The sequence below is a fragment of the Fukomys damarensis genome, unplaced genomic scaffold (assembly GCF_012274545.1).
Source record: "Fukomys damarensis isolate Sample0158 unplaced genomic scaffold, DMR_v1.0_HiC HiC_scaffold_29, whole genome shotgun sequence".
Classification (NCBI taxonomy): Eukaryota; Metazoa; Chordata; class Mammalia; order Rodentia; family Bathyergidae; genus Fukomys; species Fukomys damarensis.
This window is the reverse complement of record NW_022900941.1, coordinates 8,189,424-8,198,267: the sequence shown is the minus strand read 5'-3', so window position 1 is coordinate 8,198,267 and position 8,844 is coordinate 8,189,424. Positions and strand designations below refer to the sequence as shown.

The 8,844-nt window shown below is 43.8% G+C and overlaps 1 pseudogene; it reads left to right on the top strand.

The window, feature by feature from the left end:
• The window catches only part of LOC104867836, a 3,706-nt pseudogene extending 1,533 nt beyond the window's left edge, over positions 1–2,173 (top strand).
• The last annotated feature ends 6,671 nt before the right edge of the window (positions 2,174–8,844 follow it).

Below are 8,844 nucleotides of genomic sequence, written 5' to 3'. Positions count from 1 at the left end.
TATATATATGAACTAGGAGAAGTGCAGATCCACACCAAATTGTTAAGCTACCTTTCAGATACAAGGTACCTTTATTTTATCATTTGACAGTGGCCAGACTGTGAGGGGAGCAGTAGTGGACTCTGTGGGTCCCCAGTATGGGGATCTCCCTCCCTTGTTGGCTTGTGGTCCTTGCTTCCATAGGTGGATTCCAGATATAGCCGGGAATATCTCCCAAGCCAGTAAAGAGAGGAGGCCACCTGGCAAGTTGACTACATTGTAGAGTATGACCATGGTGCTGTACATGAAGATGAGTTCACTATTCGAGCGGGGGAAATTATCAGGAATGTGAATAAACTACAAGAAGAAGGGCGGCTGGAAGGAGAACTATATGGGAGAAGAGGACCGTTCCCTGATAATTTTGTTAAGGAAATTAAACGAGAAACAGACTCTCGGGATGACGATTTGCCTATCGAACGGGAAAGGCACGGAAATGTAGCAAGTCTTGTACAGCAATAACCACCTAAGGCCTTCCAGCTGGAGGAATTCTGTCAGCCTCATCCACAAACCAAAAACATTAAGAAGAAGACCAAGGAGCCTCAGGGAAAAGTTCTCTTTGAGTACACTCCACAGAATGAGGACGAGCTAGAGCTGAAGGTGGGAGATACCAGCGATATTAATGAAGAGGTGGAAGAGGCTGGTGGAGCAGAACCCTGAACCACAAGGTGGGATTGTCTCCCTCGAACTCCGTCAAGGAGCCCGAGGACACAGGTGATGGTGACACTCTGGAAGCCCAGGACAAGCCAGACTCCGTTCTGACTGCACCAAGCTCGCCTTTACCTTCCCAGGGAACGGTGGTGAGACTGCACCAGGGACAGTCACTCCGCTGAAGAAAACGCGAGGAATTGGGTTAGGAGACATTTTAAAGATGGGTCTTTGAAGCTTAGGACAGGAACATCCAGTAGGGAAACAGAAGAGGAAGAAGGCAGAAAAGCCCTTAATCATATAATCTCTAGGACCCAAAGCCCGGAACATGGAGATAACAAAAACAGGCACCGAAGTTAAAATTAAAACTAAGGAATATTGTAGAACATTATTTGCTTATGAAAGTTCTAATGAAGATGAACTTACTTTTAAAGAAGGGGAGATAATTTGTTTGATAAGTGAGGAGACTGGAGAGTCGGGATGATGGAAGGGGAGCTCAACGGGAAGGAAGGAGGAGTGTTTCCAGACAACTTTGCCAGTCAGACCGGCAGCCTGGTGAAGGACTTTCCTAAGCCAAAGAAACCACCACCTCCTACCAAGGGTCCAGCTCCAAAGCCTGACATGTTAGCTGCAGAAAAGAAGCTTTTTCCTGTAAAGCCTGAAGAAAAAGATGGAAAAAATCACAGCTGGAGCAGAAACCTTCTGAACCAGCTGCTCCACAAGTCCCAACCAAGAAGCCAACCCCACTCACCAAAGCCAACCATTTGTTGAGATCTTCCGGTACAATTTCCCCAAAGCAGCCTGAAAAACCAGTTCCTCCACCACCTCCTACAGCCAAGATGAATGGAGAAATTTCTACCATTTCATCAAAATTTGAAACCTAGCCAGTATCAAAAAACCAAAGCTATGTTCTGAACAGTTGCCAGTTAGACCAAAATCAGTAGATCTTGTTTCATTTATAGCAAGAAGCTCTAAAGAAACAGATGTTGTAAATTTCGATGACATAGCCTCCTCAGAGAACTTGCTACATCTCACTGCAAATAGTCTGAAGATGCCCGGATGCAGGCTGCTGGGCTACTTCATTGGTGGACATTCTCCACCTCACAGCCCAGAAAAAAAACCTTGAAGTTACCCAAAGAAGATGATAGTGCCAACCTAAAGCCATCGGAGTTCAAAAAGGACACGTGCTTCTCTCCAAAGCCCTCTGCGCACCTTTCAATGCCTTCAAGTGCTTCTCAAGCCAGTGCAGCTGGTCTCCTCACTCCATTAGAAGTCAAAGCTAAAGTGGAAACAGATGATGGGGAAAAAAATCTCTGCGGATGAGCTTCGAGCTCGGGTTATCGAATTGATGTGCTTTGTTGATGCGCTGAAAAAGGATCGTGGGAAAGAACTGGAAAAACTGAGACAAGATTTGGGAGAAGAGAAGGCACTGAGAAGCAATCTAGAGGTGGAAAGAGAGAAGCTAAAAAAAGCTGTCTTATCTTCTTGAGGTGACGCTGACCCACGATGTTAATGTTCCAAGGACTCAGAAGCAACATCATGACTGGGACTTTAAAACATCAAATGCTGCTGTTGTGATATAGAAGTATGAGTCTATGAATTATAATATCTATTGAGAAGTTAAAGGGAGGGTAAAATTTACACATGTATTTTTTCTTTTGCCAATATGAAATGAAAAGAAGCCTTATTTCTTACTGTGCTAGGATTGCAAATATTTTTGTTTGCTTGAAAATACTACTGAGTCTGTATAAAAAGGAAAGAAAAATTCATAATAGTTTTTCATTGAAACTTGTATTATTTTTAAATAGATCTATACTATAAATATGGTGATATCTTTCCAAATAATCTGTAAGAAAAAAAAAAAGAGGGCCAGGGATTTAGCTCAGTGGTTCTGTCACCTGCCTCGCAAGCGCAAGGACCCGAGCAAGTTCTATCCCTGTTACCAAAAAAAAAAAAAAAAAAATCTATAAGATAAACTATTTCAGAGGGACAAATTAGCTTTATCATAGCTATAATCACTACTTTCCCCATAATACATAAGGGATATAAACTATGTGTTCACATATATTTTTTTTTTGGTTTTGTTTGTTTGTTTTTAACTTTAAGCTTCTTATCCAGGACAACACTACCCGTTTGTCTGCAGTGCTGTTTATATTTTGGGTGATGAAATTGGAGTTTCCTAGTTATAAACTAGATTATTCACCCAAGCATATAGTACTAACTAATGAAATAACAAAAAAAATGTTTCAACTTTAGTACTTGAATTTGTTATAAAAAGTAGGTGTTGCTTATTGTTCAAAAGTGCACCCATCTATTAATGTTGAGTGGGAAAATGCTAACTTTACGGGTAAATTTGGAGGCTATCATCTTAAGTTATCAACATGAACACCAGCATGAATGTGACAAGTCACACCAGGTGCCTCCTGATAGGACATATCGAGGGCATGCATGTGCCTTCTAATGTGCCCACATAACACAGATGGAACTAGGTGGAATTTCAGATGAGTCCAGGTCAGGGGATATTGTACGCAATAACCAGCCGGTATCCTTCAAAGATGACAATGCCACAAAATGCAAAGACAAGCTGTGTGACCATTCCAGGTTAAAATATGACAAAGAGATAAAACATGTGATCTTGCATTTCCATGTGCTTTGAGGAACACTATCGGGGCCATTGAAAAAAATCCGATGAGGTCTATGGATTTTAAATAATATGTCAGTGTTAAGCTACCTCTTGTGATCATTGTATTAGGATTATATAAAATATTTTCATCTTTAGGAACACACATTGTATTTAGTTGTAGATGGGTAAAAAGGGAGAGAGAAGTTTAAGGCCAGTATTGGGAGAATTTGGATACAGTGTGTGTGGTATTTTTTCTTTTTATTCTTGCAATTTTTAAAGTTTGAAACTATGTCAAAATAAGACAAAAAAATTTTTCCTAGAATCACTTCCAAAATATCCGCCTCCAGATAGGCTCCAGAGAGCCTCTCAGGAAGCCCCAGGGCAGCCCTGTGTGTGATGGTCACCGACTCAGTCTTCCAAGAGCTCCTACAGGAGAGGAACTCAGGCCTTTCCCAGTGCCATGTCCAGGGTCTCTCACAGTGTCGGAAGCAGGGTTCCTGGGGTTGCCCCCCCCACCCTGGTCCCCTATCTCCTGGGCAGTGAGGGAGGCATGGATGCTTGTGCAGCCCCCAGACAAAACTACACAGCTCAGAACAGCTTGGCTCAGTCACCAGTCACAGTCTCCTCTGGGTCCACTGAGTGCTTCCTTGGGAAAAAGGCACCCTTGGGACAAAGAAGCACCCAGAGTCTACAGAAGAGGGCTGCACCCCAGCCAGGGTCCAGCAGGGCATCAGCTGGCCCTCCTCAGCCCACAGTCCCTCCTCATTACAACCACTGGTCACTTCCTGACCTCGGCCACCCTGTGGTGGCTGGAGGTGCTTGTGAGGAGACAGTCCTGATGGAACACCATGTTACTCCCCATGTAGCCCAGGAGATGTAGGGACATAAGTGCAACAACCCCGTTCCACAAAGGGTCCTGTTGTGTTTGGGAAAAACAATTGTTTTTCTTGGATTGTGTGGGAAGGGCTTGTGGCATTGGAGCTGGAGTTCATGAGGATGGGAGAGAAATGCTCCTTCCATTTCCTTCCCCACCAGGAAGAAAGACTTAGGGCCCTCTGCTTCCAGTCTGGCCCCAGCCTAACAGCCCAACTGCGTGCCCCACTGGGGGCTCTCCCAGCTGCTTCTCTGACTGGGGGATCCACAGAGCCAAATGGGCCAAGGAGCCTCACTGCCTCCAGCCCCTAAGCAACACACTGTGGGCATAGCAGAGTGACTCTGCGGATGGTATCCACTATGGCATGGGTGCCATTCTAGGAAATATTCCTGCTCCACAGGAGTCCCGTCACCCTCCATGGGGGAGCCCTGTGGCTGTCTGGACCCAGCTCCACAGAAAGCCATCGCTGTTGCATGTATGCCAACATTTTGTGCCTGGATTTAACCCTTGGACAATAACTATTTTAAAAATACCCTTCCAACCCACAGGATAGCATTGTGATGAGAACTGCCAAGGCCTCCTGCTTCCCAGAATGTCAGCTCTAACTTGGGTGCCACCTTTCTAACCCCACAACAGGTGGAGCCTGGTGTTCGTCGGTTTCTAATGGCTCTCTGGATTCCCCGGTGCAGGATCTGAGACTCTCCTGACCTGAAGGGCTTCCTATTATGTGGGTATCTGGGAGTTGGTAAGGTGATCACCAGGGGCCCCCAGACTAAGATAAGACAGAAGAAAACAAAAAGGGCACAGACAAGGAAAACTGTAATTTTAAAATTATACTTTAAAGAAAACTACAGCTTTAGGATACAAAGTTACCCAAGGTTACAAGGCTTTCTAAATTTTCCTTCCACAGTACTCACTCAAATTCCAAAGAGTCTTTAAAGACACAATAAGTCTACAAATTGAGGCTGTGCCTTTCACCCATAAATTGGACATGAGCTCTTCTTCCAGTACTGTAGATTCAAGAGTCTCACAAATTCCACACCCAAAGAAATGGCACCATTAATTGGATATCATATCTCTAAACTTCAAACACAAGGAAACAGTTTGCGTTCTAACATAGTCCACTAATGGATAACCTAATAGACACTAGGAATATACATCCTAGATCAGTCATTGTAAGGGCACCCCAAAACATGTGACTATCCCCAGCTGCTGACCATAATGCACCTTACCCTTAAGCACTGCCCTCTTTTCCAAGTGTTATTCTTTGATTTCTTTGATTCTGCTTACTAAATCTGCCTATGCTTCTCGCTGATGTGTGCCTATAAATAAGAAAATGCTTCCCTGTAAGGAACATCAGAGAATCTACTCCATGGGAAGGGGGACCAAGTCCTCCATCTCCTCTTCTTGGAGACCTCCTTGGACCCTGTCCAGTGATAAGGCCACTGTATCTGTCCAACCCCTTGGTGCTTGGGTACCATGTCCCTGCTTTACTAAGCTTGATGTGGATGGCAGTGGTGTTTGGGGGCATGGCGGGCCTTGATCCCTCCACTCTCTTCCCCTTCCCAACAGGACAGCCAAGAGTACAAGTGCCAGGAGCCATTTTCAGGCACGGGGAAGGGTCTGGCCCTCCATTTCAAAATTATAAAGCCTTGGGGCCCCAGGCACAGTGTTGCCTGAGACCCACATATGCTGAACTCATGGGCAACTCTGTGACCATTTAAACTGGGACCCAGCTTTCTGTCCTGGAATGTCTTTTCTGACTGTAAACATCTTTATTGTGCATCTCAGAGGAGCCCCAAACCTCATCATTTACATGAGGGGCTGAGCAGCAAGAGGTGGGGGGTGACCCTCTTCCCTCAATCCCCTCCCTGCCAGGGGCATCTGCTGTGACTTCGACCACTGGGAATCAAGAGCTGAGGGCCTTGCTGAGACACATTCTTCGTTGCAGTAGCTGGAGTGAGGGCCAAACCAACAGAGGAAAGATAAGCCAAACCAACACAGACTTAAGTCTTGGTTTTGACCCTGGTAGCCAAATGACTAGAGCCAAGTTATTGAACGTTTAAGGCCTCATTTTCCTCACAGGCTCACATGAGTCAAGGTGCCCAGCATAGTCCCCGCACATTCTAGAAGCTCCAGACCCCTTTATCTCACCTCTTTCTTTGATCAAGATTACCCCAAAAAATCAAGACAAGGCTAGGAGAGACAGCCCTTTTATTCCACTGGTGTTTAATAAATGAAAAATATATTTACATCTCATCAAGTGTGGTGTGTTTGAGTTTTAACTAATTTAAATCATAGCTTAAAATTTAAAAGAATATTTTTAAATGGCAGAAAGATGTAATGAAGTTAACGTTTATGGGAAGAATTGGCAGCATGTCACAGTACACAGGCTAAGGCAGCCACATTAATGACTTGTGCCATAAGACAGCCCTTGGTTTTCACCCAGGTCCAGGGTAATAGGAATCACACTCTACCACTCAGGCTGTGAATGACACATACTGACTCTCCTGTATATAAATGCATACCCTGTTTGGAGTACTTTGTATTAGCCACTGTCCCATCACTGGAACAAAATACCCAACACTCACAATTTAAAAGGAATGAAGTTTATTTTGGCTCACAGTTTCAGTTGGTTCAGTCCATAGTTGATCAATGGAAGGGCCTGGCAGAAGAAAGATGTTCACATGATGGAGCCCAGAAAGCAAAGAGAGAAGAGAGGAACTGGGGAGGGAGATATATGCTCAATGCCTTTTTTCTTCTGGCCTTCCACCTCCCTAGAGCACATTCAGCTGGATTAATCCACTGATGAGTTTAGTACTTTCAAGATCTAATCACCTTCTAAAAGCCTCATCTCTGAACACAATGAGAATTGGGGGGGCATTTTATAGCTAAACCATAACATTCCACTTCTGACCCTCAAAGGCTCATATCTAACTCATTACATGAAATGCTTTTAGTCTAGCTCTAAGAGTCACCAAAGTATTGCAGTTTCAGTATTGCTAAAAAGTTCAAGTCCAAAGTCTCCGAGACTTAAGGCAAATTCTAGCTGTAACCCCCTGTAAAAAACAAAAAGAAAGTTAAATACTTCCAACATACAATGACACACATTAAATAATCCCCATACAAAAATGGGGGACTAGAAGCAAAGTAAGACCTAAAGTCCACAGGGCAAACATGATATCTTATAGCCTTATCTTCAGCATCCAGGACAGGTTTGGGTGAGATATGAAGTCCAAAGGGCTTGGGAACCACCCTTATAGTATGACTGGTTGCATCCCACATGGTCTCTCTCTTGGGTTGGCTCAATTCACTGTCTGTGACTTTCATTAATAGACATTCCATGTTCTTGGCATCTCTAACTCTCTGGGATTTCCACTGCAACTTTAGTCTCACAGCTTCATACATCACCTCTTGGGGAAAATTGCCCAGCTTCTTAAGTCTCCCTTTGAAATCTGGAGGGAAGTCTGCATGAAACATTTTGTATGCCTGAAAAAAACACTTCTATGTGATTGATGCCAATATCTGCTGCCAGCTTGAGCAGTAGCTATGTCCTTTTGGTTCATGGCTGCAAAGCTTCTGAGTTCCTGAATGGCTGAGTACTGTGGAATGAATCCCAAGTAATCAATTCCCTCAGGGGCCCTTCTGGACCAGGTGGCTCAGGTGCTGTCTTCTCAAATGAAGGCTTTAAACTTTTTCACCTTGGACCCTTCCATGGGTAAGGTCTTGGTGATTCTTGGCATGCCTTCAAGTCATTTTTTTCTATTATCCTGATGCAAAGTACTTGGCCTCTTTTAATGCTAACCTTTTCAGCAACCAAACTCTCCATGAACTCAGCTTTAGAGATTCTTCCTTTCTGGCCAACCTGTAAGTTTTTCAAATCACTTAAACCTCCTGTTTTCTCTTTATTTTTATTGTGGATATGGCTAAAAACAAACAGCAGCACCCATGTGATGGCCAGAAATTTAGACTCCTATAACATTTTCTCTGCCAAATTAATTAGTCCACCATCTTTAAATTCATCTTCACAGTTTTAGCACTGTGCAAAATGTAAACAAATTCTTTGCCAGAATTTAACATGCATGGCCTCTAGTCTAGTTACCAATAAAATCCTTACTCCCAACTGATCCACATAAGCCTGCCCTTTATGATCTACATTCCTATCAGCATTTTGGCCTTCTGAACTCCAACTGAAATTTCACATCAATCTCTGCTTTTGTTATGGGTCAGATACAGAATGACCCCACCAAAAGCACATATGTTCAGAGTGGGGCTTTTGGAAGGTAGTTGGATCATCAGAGTGCTATGTTCATCCATGGATTAATTCACTGAGACAGTGTGTAGAGCTGAATTGTAGTTTACAGCTGGGATCTAGACAGAGGATGCAGGTCACTGAGGGCATGACCTGGAAGGACATATCTCCCTATCTGGGTCCACGCTTTTCTCTTTGCTTCCTGGCTGCCATGGGATGAGCAACTGTCCTCTATCAGATGCTTTCACTATCTTCTCCCTGACTTGCAGTCAGCTGACTATGGACTGAATCCTCTGAGGAAAAAAAAATTTAATGACAGTGCCAGTAAAACATACTTGAATCTATGGGATACAGTGAAAGCAGTTTACATAGAAAATTCATAGCAATGAATCCCCATACTAGGAGAACAGA